Raw genomic sequence first — 20,243 nt, 5'->3', positions numbered from 1 at the left:
GAACATCCCCTGGCAACGCGTTCCACACACTCACCACCCTCTGCGTAAAAATCTGTCTTGCACAACTCCTCTAAACTTTTCCCCACGGACCTTAAACCTATGCCCTCTGGTGACTGACCCCTCCACCCTGGGAAAGAGTGCCTGCCCATCCACTCTATCCATGCCCCTCATAATCTTGTAGACCTCTATCAGGTCACCCCCTCAACCTCCGTCTTTCTAATGAAAACAGTCCGAGTCTATTCAGCCTCTCCACATAGCTAACACCCTCCAGACCAGCAACATCCTGGTAAACCTCCTCTGCACCCTCTCCAAAGCCTCCACATCCTTCTGGTAGTGTGCCGACCAGAATTATGCGCATTATTCCAAGTGCGGCTTACCAAGATTCTACACAACCGTGGCATGACTTACCAGTTTTTATACTTGATGTCCCGTCCAATGAAAGCAAACATTCCATATGCTTTCTTGACTACCTTGACCACTTGTATTGCCACCTTCAAAATGGACCTGCATGCCCAGATGTCTCTAACTTTCTATATTCCTCAGAGTTTCACCATTTACGATATATTTCCCCTCTAGGTTAGATCTACAAAAATGCACTACCTCACATTTGTCTGGATTAAACTCCATTTGCCATTTCTCTGCCCAAGTCTCCAACCTATCTATGTCCTGCTGTTCTTCCCTAAAGAATGTTGAGCATTCACCCTTCCTACATGTATAACACAGTGCTTATCTAAGTTAAACAATCACTTGCCAGTGATGAACCCAATCTCCCAATACATTAAGATCCACTTGAAGCAGTGGAGAATCATCCACAGTCCGAAGACAAATGGTAGATGAAATGAAAATGCAATGAAAATGAAAATTGCTTGTCACAAGTAGGCTTCAAATGAAGTTACTGTGAAAAGCCCCTCGTCGCCACACTCCGGCGCCTGCTCGGGGAGGCTGGTACGGGAATTGAACCCGTGCCGCTGGCCGTGGTCTGCTTTACAAGCCAGCTATTTAGCCCACTGTGCTAAACCAGCCCCTGATTGAAAATAGGCTGGAGAATTGGTTGAAATAAAAGAAGAAACTGCCGGAAAAGCTCAGCAGGTGTGGCAGCATCTGTGGAGAGAGAAACAGTTAAGGTTTTGAGTCCGTAATATTCTTCTTCAGATTTCCAGCATCCATAGTATTTATTTGTATTTTAGTGGTGAATTAGCTGAGATGGGTTGAATCGCTGACCTTATCGCGATCCGTGATTTTGATACAGTGTATGGATTTTTTGCATAGGCTAAAAGCACAAGCTGAAAACTCCCAGAAATACTCTTGTAGAAAAAATTTTAAACTCTAGAAATGTTTTCAACCTTTTAGTGATAAGAAAGATAAAGACAATAATATTTAAATAATTACTTTTCAGATAAATTCCAGAAACTTTCATCGATGTCAGTTGAAGGTTTCAACATCTAGATACCAAGATGGCTCTTTTGATCTTGATAAGAACGTGTCCCCGGGTTGGAACACTCACGTATATATTGTATATTTAATTTGGCAGCCATTAGAAGTTTTTCTGGGCTTTTAGCTGATTTAAAAACCACAGATTTATTTCAATTTTCATCTGAATCAATTCTTCTGGCCGGTGTTTACTTTGCTTAGCGTAATGGTTTCTGAAGCAATGAGTTAATGTGCTGGTCATTCCTTCTCCATTAATAACCCTTCTCCCTTGTACAGCTGGCTGGGACTGTCTTCAATTAGATCCATTCCTATCCAATATAAATATAAATAACTTTTATTGTCACAAGATGGCTTACATTAAGACTGCAATGAAATTACTGCGAAAATCCCCTAGTCGCCACAATCTGGCGCCTGTTCGGCTAATAGAACGTTATTGTTTATTGTGAGGGGAATTGAATACAAAAGTAGGGAGGTTATGCTTCAGTTATACAGGACATTGGCGAGACCACATCTGGAGCACTGTGTACAGCTGGGTTTTTTAAACTGTGGGTCGTGAAGTGATCAGTCATGTGTTCCCGATCGCGGGGGAAGTGCTCAGCGGCCGCAACTGGCTTTTAAGTTGAGAATGCTGGTCCCGACCAGCTTTTAAATTTCTTCCAGCCATAAGCGGTGGCAGAGAGCCAGTCACACGCCCGGCACAGACACTGACGTCATGCGCCCTGGACATGCGTGCCTTTGGTGTGAAATCACAGGGAAGAGATTCCTCCATGTTCTAGCTGCGAGCAAGCAAGGCAACAGGACTGTGTAGAGGGAAAGATGGACTGTTTTGCATCAGGACGAAAGGGCCAAAGACAGAAACATGCCAGGATCTCACAATTGAATCTGCTGGAGAGAGCTGCCAGGAGAGTCCACATCAGGACAAAGTAGTGCGAGTGTAAGCAGCGTTAGAGGTGAAAATATTCACACGAAGGCCTGAGTATAAGTAAAAAAGCAGTTTATTATGTCAGAATTCTGGGAGGAAAGGCCTGAGACTCCGCAGCCTTTGACAGCACCTTCTCTCACTTGAGCTAAGGCTCACACGGGTTAATATACAGATTCAAGGGGCGGAATTAGTTGTATTCTCATTTACATACAAGCAATCAACTATATTCGCATCACACTTCATTACATGCAGACAATCAATTTTCCTCGCATCCCAGTTATCACATACATGGTTAAAGTGGGTGTTGTCTTACCCGCCCCTAACTTCATACAGAAGTCATTCAAAACTAACATAATGATGTGTCCTGTCTACAGCTGTCGACCTTGAGCTTTATCAAGGATACATTGCAAGTCTTGTTCTGTGAAGCTGTTATCAGCGGCTGTTGGGACACTCTCTATACATACCCACGCTTGGGTCTCATGAGGCAGTTTACAGGGAATGAGGCTTGTTCAGCCATTTTATATCACAAAATAGCTAACAGCCATTTTGTGTCTTTTCTGATATTAACAGCATTGTGTATACACTATCTATTTCTACAAATTGCCTCTTTTAAACAGGCATCTCAGCCAATGAGTACCTTTTGTTTCATCAGAACTATTCCAAAGTAATATGGGAGCACAAATATAGTTACAGGGCCACCTATAATTTATATCATAGTCCATTATCACAAAATGCCCTCCAACAAGTGTCATCATATACACCAGTATATCATGGTGCAGACACACACTGATGGACACACAGCGGGACCAATCAACACACACAACACCGCAGCCAATCACCAGTTAGAGCACACGCACTATAAAGACAGGGGGCATCAGAGTTCCCGCTCATTCGAGCTGCAGCTGGCTAGGAGGACAGAGCTCACAGCCTGCAGCACAGACATTCACCATGTGCTGAGTGCATTGACTGGTTAGGACAAGGCAAAGGTCTTTAGTTAAAGCTAGTATCGTGTTAACCCGCAGTCAGAGTTTGTTGAACAGTTAATGATTCAATAAAATAGTGTTGCACTATTTCAAGTGTTGGTGACCTGTATGTGTTCCACGGATCCAGAGCACCCAACACAACATGATACCAGGTGTTGAGGGATATTAGCACTTCTTAGACCTACCTGCAAGTGATCTGCCTTCCGCCAGCATTCCGTCATCCTGCAACATGGACAACATCTGCCCGCCGCAGCCGCACCGCATCGCCGGCAACCTAGGGGCCAACTGGAAGATATTCAAACAGCGCTTCCAGCTCTTCCTTGAGGCCACAGACATGGAGGACGCCTCGGATACCAGGAAGATTGCTCTCCTCCTATCCACGGCCGGGGACCATGCCATCCACATTTTCAATTCTCTCACCTTTGCGGATGATGAAGATAAAACAAAGTTCAAGACGGTCCTCCTCAAGTTTGACACTCTCTGCAGCGTAGAGGTGAATGAAAATTTTGAGCGCTACGTGTTCCAGCAGCGTTTGCAAGGTAAGGCTGAACCTTTCCAATCCTTTCTCACGCACCTCCGCATTCTTGCGCAGTCTTGCAGCTACGGGCCCACCTCTGACTCCATGATACGCGACCAGATCGTTTTCGGTGTTCAGTCGGACTCCCTACAACAGCAGCTCCTCAAAGTAAAGCAACTCACCCTAGCGACCGCCATTGAGACCTGTGTCTTACACGAAAATGCCACGAGTCGGTATTCCCACATCCAAGCGGCTGAAACGGCGCGGCAAGGTCCCCACGAGGCAGAATGGGTCCAAGCGAGAGAGCAACTCCAGGGCCTCAGCCTGGATGAGGGCGGCCATTTCGCGCGCTTTTCACGGACTCCCGCGCTTGTGCGCACCAAACGAGGGGACGGCGACATCGAAGAACGTAATGCGCAGGCGCGCACCACGCATGACCGCACCGCGCATACGCGGTGGCGCAGCAAACATGCTGACTCTATGACATGCGGCAACTGTGGCTCCGCCCATTTAAAGCGGCAATGCCCTGCAAAATCTCGACAATGCCTATGATGTGGCAGACTTGGCCACTATGCTGCCTTCTGCCGAGCAGCTCAGCCTGCCAATTCATATCGCTTCAGCCAGCCTCGCAGGAATGTCCGGGCAATTCAACCCACGGTCACCGAGTCCGATGCGGACCTCCCACACAGCAGTGACACCGAGGACCCGAAGGCGCCTTTTTGAGTTGGTGCCGTAACGAAAAACAGGCTGTCCCCGAAGCAAAGACACCAGCCGCTGTCGGTATACAGCATCGATCCAGACGATGAGTGGTGTGCCACCCTGGCGGTCAACAGGTCCCAAATACGATTCCGCCTGGACATTGGTGCCTCCGCCAATCTCATTGCGTGGTCTGACTTCAAAAGCCTTCGTGTCAAACCAGCCATCCATCCATCAGCCTGCCAGCTATTGGATTACAATGGCAATGTCATTGCTGCTAGCGTCTCGTGCCAACTTGAAGTGACGCACAGGTCACGTAAGCCATCCTTCCTTTTGAAATCGTGGGCTCCTCGAAAGCCTCCCTGCTTGAGGCATGCAAGCTGTTGAACCTAGTTCAGAGAGTTCACTCCCTCTCTCCTGATGACACGTCTGCCTTTCAGGACACTGACTTCAGGGCACAACTCGACGCCATCATCGACCAGCACCACAACGTCTTCGAAGGCATGGGCACGCTCCCATATACCTACAAGATCTTATTGAAACAGAATGCCACGCCTGTGGTGCACGCACCTCGCAGGGTTCCAGCACCCCTTAAGGACCGCCTCAAGCAGCAGTTGCAGGACCTCCAGGACCAAGGAGTGATCTCCAGAGTCACAGAACCAACCGACTGGGTCAGTTCCATGGTATGTGTAAAAAAGCATTCCAGCGAATTGAGAATTTGCATTGATCCCAAGGATCTAAATCACAATATCATGAGGGAGCATTATCCAATTCCCAAGCGCCAAGAGCTCACATGTGAGATGGCTCACGCCAAGCTCTTCACCAAACTCGACGCCTCGAAAGGATTCTGGCAAATCCAGCTTGACAAATCCAGCAGGAAACTTTGCACATTTAATACCCCCTTTGGCAGATATTGTTACAACAGGATGCCGTTTGGGATAATATCTGCTTCAGAAGTGTTCTATAGGATCATGGAACAAATGATGGAAGGCATTGAAGGTGTTCGCGTCTATGTCGACGACATAATCATTCCACCACCCCGTAGGAGCATGTCAGTCGCCTCCAGCGCATGTTCAAACGCATACGTGAGCAGGGCCTACGCCTCTACAGAGCCAAATGCTCAGTTGGTCAGACGGAACTCAAGTTCCTCGGGGACCACATCTCCCAGTTGGGTGTGCGGCCAGATGCGGACAAGGTGGCTGCTATCACAGCCATGAACATGCCAGAGGACAAGAAGGTGGTCCTCCGATTTCTAGGCATGGTCAACTTTTTAGGGAGGTTCATCCCTAACCTCGCCTCTCATACCACGGCTCTCAGGAACCTGGTCGGGAAGACGACAGACTTCCAATGGCTCCCTGCCCACGAGCGCGAATGGAGAGAACTCAAAACCAAACTCACCACGGCCCCAGTCATAGCATTCTTTGATACAGCAAAAGAGACCAAAATTTCGACCAATGCCAGCCAATCCGGCATTGGGGCAGTGCTCCTGCAACGCGATGAGGCCTCATCATGGGCCCCCGTTGCATATGCGTCACGCGCCATGACCCCCACGGGTTAAATTTCACGATTATGTGTACGGACTTCCTCAATTCACCGTCGAGACCGACCATCGCCCGCTGATCAATATAATACAGAAAGACTTGAACGACATGACGCCTCGCCCCCAGCGTATTCTTCTCAAGCTCCGGCGATACGACTTCCAGCTGGTGTACACCCCAGGCAAAGACCTCATCATTGCTGACGCTCTCTCCAGGGCAGTCAACACTCCATGTGACCCAGCGGGATTCGTCTGCTAGATTGACGCCCATGTGGCCTTCGTGGCCTCCAATCTACCGGCCTCAGATCAACGCCTCGTCCAAATTCGCCGCGAGACGGCGGCTGACCCCTTGCTACATCGTGTCATGCGCCACCTAACGGACGGGTGGCTCAAGGGCCAATGCCCTCAGTTCTATAATGTCAGAGATGATCTGACGGTAGTAGATGGGGTTCTTCTAAAACTGGACCGCATTGTCATCCCGCATAGCATGCGCCAGCTCGTCCTGGAACAGCTACATGAGGGCCACCTTGGCGTGGAAAAGTGCCGCCGACGAGCCTGAGAGGCAGTGTACTGACCCGGCATTAATGAGGTCATAGCCAACACAGTGCTCAACTGCCCCACTTGTCAGCGCTTCCAGCCGGCCCAACCACGTGAGACTCTGCAGCCCCATGAGTTGGTCACGTCACCATGGACCAAGGTGGGCATCGACCTGTTCCACGCGCTGGGTAGAGACTATGTCCTGATCGTGGACTACTTTTCGAATTACCCGGGGGTGATACGGTTGCACGATATCACATCGTCTGCAGTCATCAGTGCCTGTAAGGACACCTTTGCTTGACACGGCATCTCGCTCACGGTTATGTCAGACAATGGCCCTGCTTCGCAAGCCAGGAATGGTCCAACTTTGCCAGGCGGTACAATTTTGCCCCTGTGACGTCCAGTCCCCTGTACCCCCAATCCAACGGCAAAGCGGAGAAGGGCGTCCACATAGTCAAACGGCTCCTCTGCAAGGCTGCCGATGATGGGTCCGATTTCTACCTCGCCTTGCTGGCCTATCGCTCTGCCCCACTGTCCACCAGCCTGTCGCCAGCCCAGCTGCTCATGGGTCGTACCCTGAGGACAACGGTGCCGTCCATCCATGTGCCAGACCTCGACCACGTTCCGGTCCTTCGACGGATGCAGCTGTCTCGCGCACAGCACAAGGCGGCTCATGACTCCCGTGCAGCTGATCTCCCTACTTTGGCTCCAGATGACAACGTCCGCATCCACCTTCCGGATGGTGGCTGGTCTGCAACCGCTGTGGTCCTTCGGCAGGTGGCCCCCCGCTCGTTCCTGGTTCGTCTACCGGCTAGCTCCATCCTGCGCCGCAATCGATGTGCCCTTCGTCTCGTTCCGCGCTCTCCACGTGATCCTCCACTGTCACCTCGCCCGCCTGCTGACCCTGCCATGGACTATGCAGAGATCCCAGTCACTCTGCATCCTCCTCACTCTGACGTAGTCCAGCCCGCTCCTCAGCCGGCGGCTCCCGACCCACCTTTGAGACGGTCAACCAGAATTCGTCGCCCACCTCAGAGACTTAATTTGTGAACTTTGTGGACTTATGGACTTTCTGATTTGTTCTGTTCTTCCGTTTGATCGTTTACATGGCTTGTATATAGTGTTCATCTCGTTATTCTTGTGACACACTGTTTTTCTGCACCAGGCACCTTCCCATGTAAATAGCTTAGTTCTCATGTACATAGTCCTGTAAATATTTCGCACACACGTAGTCAGGGACATTTTTACCATACACTATTTATTGCCACACAGGTACATTCTTTTATAAAAGGGGGGATGTCATAATATACACCAGTATATGAAATGAAAATCGGTTATTGTCACAAGTAGGCTTTAATGAAGTTACTGTGAAAAGCCCCTAGTTGCCACATTCTGGCGCCTGTTCAGGGAGGCTGTTATGGGAATTGAACCGTGCTGCTGGCCTGCCTTGGTCTGCTTTCAAAGCCAGCGATTTAGCCCTGTGCTAAACAGCCCTATCATGGTGCAGACAAACACTGATGGACACACAATCAACACACACAACACTGCAGCCAATCACCAGTTAGAGCACACGCACTATAAAGACAGGGGGCATCAGAGTTCCCGCTCATTCGGGTTGCAGCTGGCTACGAGGACAGAGCTCAGAGCTTGCAGCACAGACATTCACCATGTGCTGAGTGCATCAACTGGTTAGGACAAGGCAAAGGTCTTTAGTTAAAGCTAGTATCGTGTTAACCCACAGTCAGAGTATGTTAAACAGTTAATGATTCAATAAAATAGTGTTGCACTATTTCAAGTGTTGGTGACCTGTATGTGTTCCACGGATCCAGAGCACCCAACACAACAACAAGCAGCTCAGGAGAATCCACGGCTGGACAAAGCGCTGCTAGTGTGAGCTGTATATGGAGCTCCAGTGCCACTTATGAACAGCCTACTAAGAAGAAATTGAAATCGGGAACAAAGCAGTATAAAGGTGATTTTGTGAGGTATGGCTTTGTTAATTGTGCTAATGCAAATCAGGATACAAAACACTATGCAGGGAAGCACTGGCAAATGCAAGTTTAAACCCCTCAAAACGTCAAAGGCATTGTAAGAAGAAGCATGGTTTGAGAACAAACATCTTGATTATTTTCAAAGGATGCAGCAAGAATTTAAATCATCGCCTTAAGTCCTTTGCAGAATTGTAATGTTGAATGACAGAGCAAGAGAGATCGTGAGGACCAAGCAGGCTCACCTGTCACATTAAAAGAAAGCGCAAATGGTGGATTGTGAAGGTCGGCCTGTTTTGGTCGCGAAGAACAGCCGGCATGGGTAGCGAAGTTCAGTTCGTTGGCAAAAATCGCTCTCGGGAACAAAAGCTTGAAAAACATTGGTGTACAGTATTGCTCTCATTTAAGGATTGATGTCAATGTGTTGGAAGCAGTTCAGAGAAGGTTTACTGGACTCATACCTGGAATTGGAGGCTGGTCTTATGAGGAATGATTGGACAGGCAGGGGTTGTGTCCGATGGAGTTTAGGTGTTGATTGAACCTTATAAGATCCTGAGGGGCCTCAACAGGGTGGATGTGGAAAGGATGTTTCCGCTTGTGAGAGAATCAAGAAATTGGAGTCACTTTAAAAAGTAATAACTTGTCCATTTATGGCAGAGGAGAACTTTTTCTCTCAGAGGGTTGTGAGTCTTTGGAACTCTCTTCCTCAAAGGGCAGTGAAAACAGAGTCTTTGAATATTCTGAAGGCAGAGCTGAATAGATTCTAGATAAGCAAGGGGGTGAAAGGTTATCGGGGGGTCAGTGTAGAAGCCAGGTATTTCGAATACAACTAGTTTAGGTAAAAGATAGCTGTTTAAGCATAAATATTAAGCCCTGGTTTTAAATACTCATTTAAAAATGAGAATTTTAGCACACATAAATTCAGGTCTTCAATAGATACATAAAACAGCATAAAATTCCATCATAGATTATAACAGCACAGTTGCAAGACAATTTGACACTGCTTGTGCTAATTGTCAAGGACAAGGACTGAGTTCCATGGCAACGAGGTGGCAGGAGTCCAATGCAGTTTGTAAGAGAATTGAATCATATATATTTTACTCAATCTTTCTCGATATGAAGTCTCCATTGTTACAGTAGCTAAGCTCGCTTAAAACCAGTCTATTGCTGGTAAAGATTAGCAGAATATCACATTCCATAACATGTAGACATGAAACAATTAAAAGCTGATGTTGCACATTGAAGATGGATGGCTTGCCATCAAATTAAATGTGTTTGAGTCTAACCCAAACCAATTAGGATTATATTGGGGTGTAATTAGATGACTTAAGACCGATCTGAGAGTGTATAACTGAAAAGTTTCTGCCCGCCATTTTGGGTTTTTGTCTTTTGGAGATTCTGTCTTTGATACAGAATCATCTCAGGCAACTGCCTGTTCGGCCTTCCACCATTATCCAATATGAAGATGATGTTCTGATAACCTCCATCAATAAAGATGATCATGACAAAGACTTACGGGTGGTCTTGAACTACCTCAGTACTAACAGTCACAAAGCTAGCTTTCACAAAGCACAAATTGCCCAGAAAGATGTTTACTTGGGACAGAAAATTTCCAAAAGGAACGTACTCAGAACAGAACGGCTGCCATCAAAGCAGCTAAAGAAACCTCAATGTATCACTAAAAAGTTGTCAAGAACTGTCAACTTAAGAAAACTGTCATTCTGAACGTTGCTTTATTAATTTAAAGAAATTAACATATCTTGTTAGCTGTGTTTCCTTTAACAGAATCGACAAATTCATCGACAGAAAATCAAGATACAGCACAAGGTTGGTTCAGTTATATATTTAATAAGTTATTGTATTTGATATTTTAAAACAAATGTTTAAAATTAGCCTGGAAATTAAAACTTCAAACAATGTGGAAGCTGGTTTTAAAAAAAACCCAACTCAAATCTATATTCCAAAAGAACAGGGGCGTCATTCTCCGACGCCCCGCCGGGTCGGAGAATGGCCGTTGGCCGCCGTGAATCCCGCCCCCGCCAAAGTCTCCGGTACCGGAGATTGGGCGGGGGCGGGAATCGGGCCGCGCCGGGTGGCGGGACCCCCCGCTCAATTCTCCGGCCTGGATGGGCCGAAGTCCCGCCCAGAAATTGCCTGTCCCGCCGGCGTAAATCAAAGCTGGTATTTACCGGCGGGACCAGGCGGCGTGGGCAGGCTCCGGGGTCCTGTGGGGGGGCGCGGGGCGATCTGACCCCGGGGGGTGCCCCCACGGTGGCCTGGCCCGCGATCGGGGCCCACCGATCCGCTGGCGGGCCTGTGCCGTGGGGGCACTCTTTCCCTTCCGCCTCCGCCACGGCCTCCACCATGGCGGAGGCGGAAGAGACTCTCCACACTGCGCATGCGTGAGAAACTGTCGGCGGCCACTGACGCTCCCGCGCATGCGCCGCATTTCCGCGCCAGCTGGCGGGGCAACAAACGCCATTTCCGCCAGCTGGCGGGGCAGAAATCCCTCCGGCGTCGGCCTAGCCCCTCAATGTTGGGGCTCGGCCCCCAAAGATGCGGAGCATTCCGCACCTTTGGGCCGGCGTGATGCCCGTCTGATTGGCGCCGTTTTTGGCGCCAGTCGGCGGACATCGCGCCGTTGGGGGAGAATTTCGCCCCACATCGTTCAAAGACATTTGATAACAGGAATTTGGCAGCAATCCAACTTTTACTCCCAGTCCATTTGACTGCAAAAAAAAAGTTTAAAGATGCGAATGGCATCATTCCAAGCTATATGCCTCTTTTTGTCTCTGCAAGAAAATTAACCCTTTCAACAAGCTTTTGTGTATAATCCAGAAGATGTCAAAGACTTGACATCAATTTTGATAATCATTTTACCATTTATTACTAGATCATATGTTCAACTTTTATTGTATAATCATTTTATTTGTATACATGAAGTTATTATTAATTGTTTATTACTGAATTATGTAATCATGATATTAATTTTCAATCAGTATATCAATGTTAAGATCTGTAAAATGTTCTACGAATTGCCTTTTAAATGACTTTCAAATTGTAATCAAGCAACTACAAAATAAAACAATTCTTTTTGGCACCTGAGAAGTTTTAACTGAAGTTTCTGCCGAGTTCCAGTATTCGCAAAGTGCTACTGATAACCGAATAGCAGAAATGATATAAATTCCTTCAACTTTACACAGTCGAATAATACTAGCAATCCAACAACTTGGCATAGTCCAGAAATATTACAAATCTTACAACTTGTCGTAGTGCGCCAGGACTTTGATTCATCAACAAAGCTTCCCCCAAACTTGGCGTAGTTCGGCAGGTTAAGATTCTTTCAAATACAAGATTCGAACATTGGCGAGCCAGCCAGGAGTTAACATTCCTTCAAGTTGCAGATTCTAACAGTCAGCGGGAATGTGGAGTTGAGGTTACAATCAGATCAGCCGGGAACTTATTGAATGGTGGAGCAGGCTCGAGGGGCCGAGTGGCCTACTCCTGTTCCTAATTCGTATGTTATCACATCCTTTATAATAGATTGTAGCATTTTCCCTCCTGCTGATGTCAGGTTAATGGGCCTGTGGTTCCCCGTTTTCTCTCTCTCCTTAAATAGTGGGGTTACATTTACCACCTTCCAATCTGCAGGAACCATTCCAGAATCTATGGAATTTTGAAAGATGATCACCAATGTATCCACTATCTCTCCAGCCACCTCTTTCAACACTCTGGGATGTAGAGCATCAGCTTTTGGGGATTTATTAACTTTCAACCACATTAATTTCTCCAGTACTACTTTTTCACTGATACTAATCTCTTTCAGTTCCTCGTGCTCACTGGTCCCTTGGTTCTCTCGTGTTTTGGTGATAATTTCTGTCTCTTCCTCCGTGAAACAGACACACATTGTTTAGTTTCTCTGCCATTTCCTTATCCTCCATTATAAACTCTGTCTCTGCCTGGAATGGACCCACATTGGTCTTTGCTAATCTTTTCCTTTTCACATTCCTAGAGGAGCTTTTCCAGTTCTCCCCAGTTTGCTCTCATATTCTATTTTCTCTTTATCAGTTTCTTGGTCCTCCTTTGCTGAATTCGAAAACAAGTTCCCAATCCTCAGGCTCACTACTATTTTGGCCACTTTATGAGCCTCTTCCTTTGATATAATGGAATCTTTAACCTTTATTGTTCGCAACAGTTGCATCAATTTTACTGTTGGATTTTTTGTTTCTTAAAGGAATCTACATTTGTTGTATAAATGTGAAATGAGAGTTGCCATAGTCCCAGAGGACCACAGGCTGCTCTCCCCTTTGAGAGAGAGAGGGAGCTGACTGGTGGTGATTTAGCCAGAGGGTCACCACATCTCAGGCGAGGGGCAATGTTGGGAAGGCGGGGCCTTCATGGATAATCTCAGCCGATATGAGAGTTGAAACCGCGCTGTTGGCATCGCTCCACATCATGAATCAGCCATCAAACCAACTGAGCTAACTGACCCCCTTGTAAATATGTAATAATTCCTTAAACATAATCTTTATTAGTGTCACAAATAGGCTTACATTAACACTGCAATGCAGTTACTGTGAAAAGCCCCTAGTCGCCACATTCCGGCGCTGTTCGGGTCACAGAGGGAGAATTGAGAATGTCCAATTAATTTAACAAGCACGTCTATCGGGACTTGTGGGAGGAAACTGGAGCACCCGGACGAAACCTACGGGGAGAACATGCAGACTCCGCACAGACAGTGACCCAAGCCGGGAATCGAACCCCGGTCCTTGGCGGTGTGAAGGAACAGTGCTAACCACTGTGCTACCATGCCCTCCTTAGCTGTCGCCTGTTTCCCATCAGTTTCCCAGTCCACTTCAGACAACTTGCCCCTCATACACTGATAGTTTCCTTCTGTGAGAAACACCCAGATAAATTAAACAAAAGAACCATGTATCCACCATTGCCCATTTCCACGGCAACATGGCGTGCTTTGTGGGGTTCCAAACATAAATGGGAACTAATTCGCTTTGAACTTCCAACACCCTTTCACTCTGTGGTCCTTCTGAAACTTAGAAGCAGATAATCACAACAAGGCTCAGAGAGAATCAGCCCACTGGAAACATAGTCGTGAGAGCGGCCAGTCCAGCAGAAGGAAACCCTCCGACCCTCCCACTTCACCCACTGTGAGAATGAATATGGCTCAGTCCTGGATGTAATTCGGAGCAGAAACAATAACAGCAGTGATGTGACCATCAATTCACTGAGAGACACGTTGAGAAGTAAACCGTTGTTTTAATCAGCTTACAACAATGAATACGGCCCCGCAGGTCAGCTGCCTTCATATTTCCTGTAAGGGGTGGAGCCATGGGCGAGCCCGTACATGCCCCGACATATCCCCCTGTGGGTGAAGCCGTACAATGGCCCATAGGTGGAGCCCACAGGGTTAAACACATAACGTAACATGATACAGCAGTAACATATCACAGTGCACTGGTGAATTAACAGTAGTTCCATTCACCACATTCACTCCCTGTTTAAAAAATGAAGTCCAGCGGGGGTGACGGGTTTACAGATTCAGTCGGTCTGGTACCCGGATCGTACGTTGCGACTGCCGAAGCACTGGTGCTGCAGCCATTTCGGGTGGCTGTGGAGCTGGGCCCGGAGCAGGCACAGGCGTGGACTCCAGGAGCGGCTCTTCCGGAGCTTCATTCCTGTGGACCGATGTGGCGGGTGGGAGGGAGCGTGAGAACCATATCGGGGTAGGGGCGCTGAACATGGGAGGTTGGATAGGGGTAGGGGCACTGAACATGGGAGGTTGGACAGGGGTTGGGGCGCTGAACATGGGAGGTTGGACGGGACCTAGTGTGGGGGATGCAGTAGTGGTCGTGGTGTCGGAGCCTGCGGGTGCCAGGTCCCGGACGGAGACGGTATCCTGCCGGCCATCGGGGTGTCTGGTTGGAGTGCACGAGCTGGATCCTCTCTACCAGGGGGTCGGTCTTATGGCTCCGAACATGTTTTCGGAGGAGGACTGGACCCGATGTCATCAGCCAGGGTGGAAGCGAGGCCCCTGAGGTAGCACCCTAGGGAAAACAAACAAGCGGTCATGAGGGGTCTGGTTTGTGGCCGTGCAAAGGAGGGACCTAATAGAGTGGAGCGCATTGGGGAGGACCTCCTGCCAGTGAGAAACCAGGAGATTCCTGGACCGTAGGGTCAGTAGGACGGTCTTCCAGACTGTCGCGTTCTCCCTCTCCACCTGCCCGTTTCCCCTGGGGTTATAGCTGGTAGTCCTGCTCGAGGCGATGCCCTTACTGAGCAGGTACGGACGCAGTTTGTCGCTCATGAACAACGAGCCCCTGTCGCTGTGGCCATAGCTGGGGAAACCGAACAGGGTGAAGACACTGTGCAGGGCTTTGATGACTGTGGGAGTGGTCATATCGGGGCAGGGAATGGCGAACGGAAAACGGGAGAACTCGTCTATGATGTTCAGGAAGTACATGTTGCGATTATTGGAGGGGAGGGGCCCTTTGAAATCGATACTAAGGCGTTCAAAGGGCCGGGACGCCTTTACCAGGTGGGCCTTATCTGGTCATAGAAGTGCGGTTTACACTCCGCACAGATTTGGCAGTCTCTGGTTACAGCTTTGACCTCCTCGATGGAGTAGGGCAGGTAGCGGTCCTTGATGTAGTGGGCGAGCCGGGTGACCCGTGGGTGGCAGAGGTCATCGTGGATAGCACGTAATCGGTCATCTTGTGCGCTGGCGCACGTGCCGCGGGACAGGGCATCTGGGGGCTCGTTGAGCTTCCCAGGACGATATACTATATCGTAGTTATCGGTGGAGAGTTCGATTCGACACCTCAAGATCTTGTCATTCTTGATCTTGCCCCGCTGCGTATTGTCAAACATAAAGGCAACCGATCGTTGGTCGGTGATGAGGGTAAACCTCCTACCAGCGAGGTAGTGCCTCCAGTGTCGTACGGCTTCCACGATGGCTTGGGCTTCTTTTTCGACCGAGGAGTGTCGAATTTCAGAGGTGGTGAGGGTCCGGGAAAAGAACGCTACCGGTCTGCCTGCTTGGTTGAAAGTGGCGGCGAGTGTGACCTGAGGCATCGCCCGCCACCTGGAAGGGGACGGACTCGTCCACCGCGCGCATTGCAGCTTTGGCGATGTCCGCCTTGATGCAGTTGAAGGCCTGGCGAGCCTCAGCTGCCAGTGGAAAGAGGGTGGCCTTAAATAGTGGGCTGGCTTTGTCCACATACTGGGGGACCCACTGGGCGTAATAGGAGAAAAATCCAAGGCACCTCTTCGGGGCCTTGGGGCAGTGAGGGAGAGGGAATTGGAGGAGGGGGCGCATAAGGTCAGGGTCGGGCCCTAGGACCCCGTTTTCCACGACGTAGCCGAGGATGGCTAGCCTGGTTGTGCGGAAAAAGCATTTCTCCTTGTTGTAGGTGAGGTTGAGTTTTTGGGCGGTTTGGAGAAATCAGTGGAGGTTGGCGTCGTGATCCTGCTGATCATGGCCGCAGATGGTTACATTGTCCAAGTATGGAAACGTGGCCCGCAGCCTGTACTGGTCCACCATTCGGTCCATTGCTCGTTGGAACACCGAAACCCCGTTTGTGACGCCAAAGGGGACCCAGAGGAAATGGAAAAGGCGGCCATCTGCCTCAAACGCCGCGGAGTGGCGGTCCTCCGGGCGGACTGGGAGCTGGTGATATGCAGACTTCAGATCTACCGTAGAGAACACGCGGTAGTGCGCGATCTGATTTACCATGTCTGCAATCTGGGGAAGGGGGTACGCATTGAGTTGCATAAAGCGGTTAATGGTCTGGCTGTAATCAACCACCATCCTGAACTTTCCCCCGGTCTTGACGACCATCACCTGAGCTCTCCAGGGGCTATTGCTGGCTTCTATGACCCCTTCCCGCAAGAGACGCTGGACCTCGGACCTAATGAACGTCCTGTCCTGCATACTATACCGCCTGCTTCTGGTGGCTATTGGCTTACAATCGGCGGTGAGGTTTGCAAAGAGGGGGGAGGGTCGATTTTTAGGGTCGCGAGGCTGCATATGGTGAGCGGGGGGAGGGGCCCCCCGAATTTAAGAGTTAAGCCCCTGAGGTTGCACTGAAAATCGAGTCCGAAGAGGAGAGGAGCGCAGAGGTCTGGGAGCACATATAGTTTAAAATTAGCGTACTCAGCGCCCTGGATCGCTAGGGTTGCAGTAGTGCCCCCTTGGATTTGCACCGAGTGCAACCCAGAGGCGAGGGAGATAGTTTGTCGCGTCGGGAATATTGGGAGCGAACAACATCTTACCATGTCCGGGTAAATGAAGCTCTCTGTGCTCCCAGAGTCGAAAAGGCAAGGTGTCTTGTACCCGTTTACCCGGACGGCCATTATGGAGCTCCGGAGGTGCTTCGGTTGCAACTGGTCCAGGGTGACCACGCTGAGCTGGGGGTAGCCGGCGGCGTGATCGGAGGTGCTGGGGCGGCCCCGCGATGGCTGCTGTCCATGTCGTTCGTACATCTCGGGCAGTGTAGTAGATGGCGGGCAAGATGGCGGCCCCCGTTGGTCGAGCATGGCGGGCGGTGAGGACGATGGCGTCCAAGATGGCGGCCCCCATGGATCGCACGTGGCCGGCCGCGTGGGGGAGGATGGCCAAGATGGTGGCCCCCATGAGTCGCACGTGTTGTGCGGAGGCGGAGGTGAACGTCCTCTCCCCAGTGTGAACTCGCTGGTGTTTCTGCAGGTTGTCTAACCGAGTGACCTCTTCCACCAATGAAAGCAGGTGAATGGCCTCTCCCCTGTGTGAATATGCTGATATGCCTGCAAGTTATCAAACGGTGTGAATCTCTTCCCACACTGAGAACAGGTGAACGGCGTCCTCCCAGTGTGAATTCACTGGTGTGTCGGCTGGGTGGATGAATCACTGAATCCCTTCCCACACTGAGAGCACATGAACAGTCTCTCCCCATTGTGAATGCATCAATGAGTTTCCAGCACAGATCGGGTTCTGTATCTGTTCCCACAGTCCCAACATCTCCATAGTTTCTTCATGCTGCATGTGACCACTCACAGAACACATGTACAGCCTCTCCCCACTGTGAATGGTGTGATATGTATTCAGGCTGTGTTACTGGTTAAAGCTCTTTCCACAGTCAGTGCACTGGAACACTCTCACTCGGGTGCGTGTGTGTCTCAGTGTTTTTCCAGTCACACTCAATGTGTAGCATTTTCTGAAGCAGACAGAACAGACAAATATTTCTCCTTCCAGATTATAAGGCTGTTGATATTCACGGTCCTATTAATCGTGTGACTCTGTGAGATCTGGACTTTTGGTTTGTGATATCTGTCTGTAAATCCTCCTCACAATTTACAAAAATCATCACTGTCAGTACAGAACAGAAATTCAAAACAGACAATTCTTATTTCTATGGACCATTCCTACTTTTCTCATTCCCCAAAAGCTGCAAATCTCCATCCCACACACTCTCCCTCCATTCTCACTCTGCTGCATCTAATATTCACCCTCCCAATTCTCCTGAAGGTGTGAATCATGCTGATCAATAGGTTCACATTGAGGTGAATCTCAGAGGTTTATAAGAAATAGGAGCTGCTGCAAGCCATTCGGCTCTTTGGACCACCTCAGCCATTTAATTAGATAATTGACCGATCTACCACAGCACCATTTTTCCACACTATCCTCCAGACCCTTTGATATCTTCAACATCTAGAAACCTATCAATCTCCAACTTGAAAATACTTGACGACTAAGGCTCCACACTCCTTGATCACAAAGCTTGATCACATCTTTGTGTGAAGAAATCCCCCCACATCTTCGCTACTTCTTCATTTTCCTACCTGTTCCCCGTGACTCTCATATCAATGAAAAGTCTGTCCAACTCATCCTTGAATATATTCAATGGCCCCAGACTTCACTGGTCCCTGGGGAAGTGAGTTCCAGAGACTAACAATCCTTTGAGTGAACAGATGACTGGAAATATATAATGTAGTTACAGTATATTACAGAATTAGAAATAATAAAAAATTAACTTATTACAGAACATAAATAATATATTGAATATGTACCATATAAAAACACTAGACATTACTCTTTTTGATATTAATTTACTGTCCCCTTAAATGTCAGCCATCTCCTGGGGAAGCCAGCCCTTTGATTGTGAACATTAGGAAAGAGACCATCCTTTTAGCCAGACAAATAAATGTGTCAAGCTGAGGGAGCAAAGGATGTCAATGTCTTTAAGGGAGAGAGAGACCTGGGCCAAGCTTTCCAGAGTCTGCACCCTCCCTGGATTCACTTCTTTTCCCTTCAGTTGCTGCAAGTCACCAATCGAGGGTCAGAATATTAGATGCAACACGGTGGCGCAGTGCTGTCTCATCGCGCCAGGGACCCGGGTTTGATTCTGACCTTGGGTCACTGTCTGTGCGGAGTCTGCAATTTCTCCCCATGTCTGCGTGGGTTTGCTCCGGGTGCTCCGGTTTCCTCCCACAGTCCAAAGATGTGCAGGTTAGAATCATAGAATTTACAGTGCAGAAGGAGGCCATTCAGCCCCTCGAGTCTGCACCGGCCTTTGGAAAGAGCACCCTACTTAAGCTCCACGCCTGCACCCGATCCCCTTTATCCCTGTAACCCCACCTAACCTTTTTGGACACTTAAGGGCAATTTAGAATGGCCAATCCACCTGGGATGAATTGGGCATGCCAAATTGCCCCTTAGGGTGATGTTACAGGGCGGAGGATCGGGTGGTCTTTCAAAGGGTTGGTGCAGACTGGATGGGCCAAATGGCCTTTCTCTGTGCTGTCGGGATTCTATTCCATGTTGGAGACAGAAGGGTGTTTCAGTCTGTGTGAAGCTCAATCTTCATTCACACAAATCCCGCGCTCTGATTGGCTGGAGCATCAGAGTACTTCCGGTCATTCCATTCGTCAACAACGAAGCCGGGAAGTGGGCTCTCCCCCGCACATGCGCAGCTGCTCCTCTCCGTTGGACATGCGCAGTCCAGTGCTGGGGGGGAGGAGGGCTAACAACGAGCAGATTCCCGCTCTGGCCGGAGCCGTCAGCCAGTTGTTTGGAAGCCTTGGCTGGAGGGGGAATAGTAACAATAGTGGGGGCGGGGAGAAGCTGCTTTCTATTGGCCGATTTAGGCAGGGTCCCATTGTGACGTCACCAAGCGGAAGTTCGACGTAAAACTTCTTCCTGCCTCCAACGTCTGTGAGTAAAACACATTCTTTTCTCCCCCTTTCCATTTCTCATTCTGACCTTCAATTGGTGACTTGCAGCAACTGAAGGGAAAGGAAGTGAATCAAGGGAGGGTGCAGACTCTGCAAAGCTTGGCCCAGGTCTCTCTCTCTTAAAGACATTGACAGTCTTTGCTCCCTCAGCTTGACACATTTATTTGTCTGGCTAAAAGGATGGTCTCTTTCCCAATGTTCACAATTAAAGGGCTGCTTTCCCCAGGAGATGGCTGACATTTAAGGGGACAGTAAATTAATATCAGACAGAGAAATGTCTAGTGTCGTTATCTGTAAGGGAACAATGTATAATGCTTCAGAAAGTAGGCCTCGGTTGGTTGCAAAGTCAGAACTGATTGGGGGATACTTTGCTATGGTGAATGCAACAGGGAGGTATTGAATCCTG

General features: G+C 49.0%; 1 long non-coding RNA gene across 1 annotated transcript; it reads right to left on the bottom strand.

The window, feature by feature from the left end:
* Positions 1 to 13,865: 13,865 nt before the first annotated feature.
* Positions 13,866 to 18,722, bottom strand: LOC140422556 (uncharacterized). The gene is made up of 2 exons (XR_011947522.1): positions 16,901 to 18,722; positions 13,866 to 14,673 (listed from the first exon to the last, which is right to left on the bottom strand). It is a non-coding gene; the product is annotated as an uncharacterized lncRNA (long non-coding RNA).
* Positions 18,723 to 20,243: the final 1,521 nt, after the last annotated feature.

The sequence above is a fragment of the Scyliorhinus torazame genome, chromosome 5 (genome assembly GCF_047496885.1).
Source record: "Scyliorhinus torazame isolate Kashiwa2021f chromosome 5, sScyTor2.1, whole genome shotgun sequence".
Lineage (NCBI taxonomy): Eukaryota > Metazoa > Chordata > Chondrichthyes > Carcharhiniformes > Scyliorhinidae > Scyliorhinus > Scyliorhinus torazame.
Note: the sequence above shows the minus strand (reverse complement) of the source record. Positions and strands in the feature narration are given on the sequence as shown.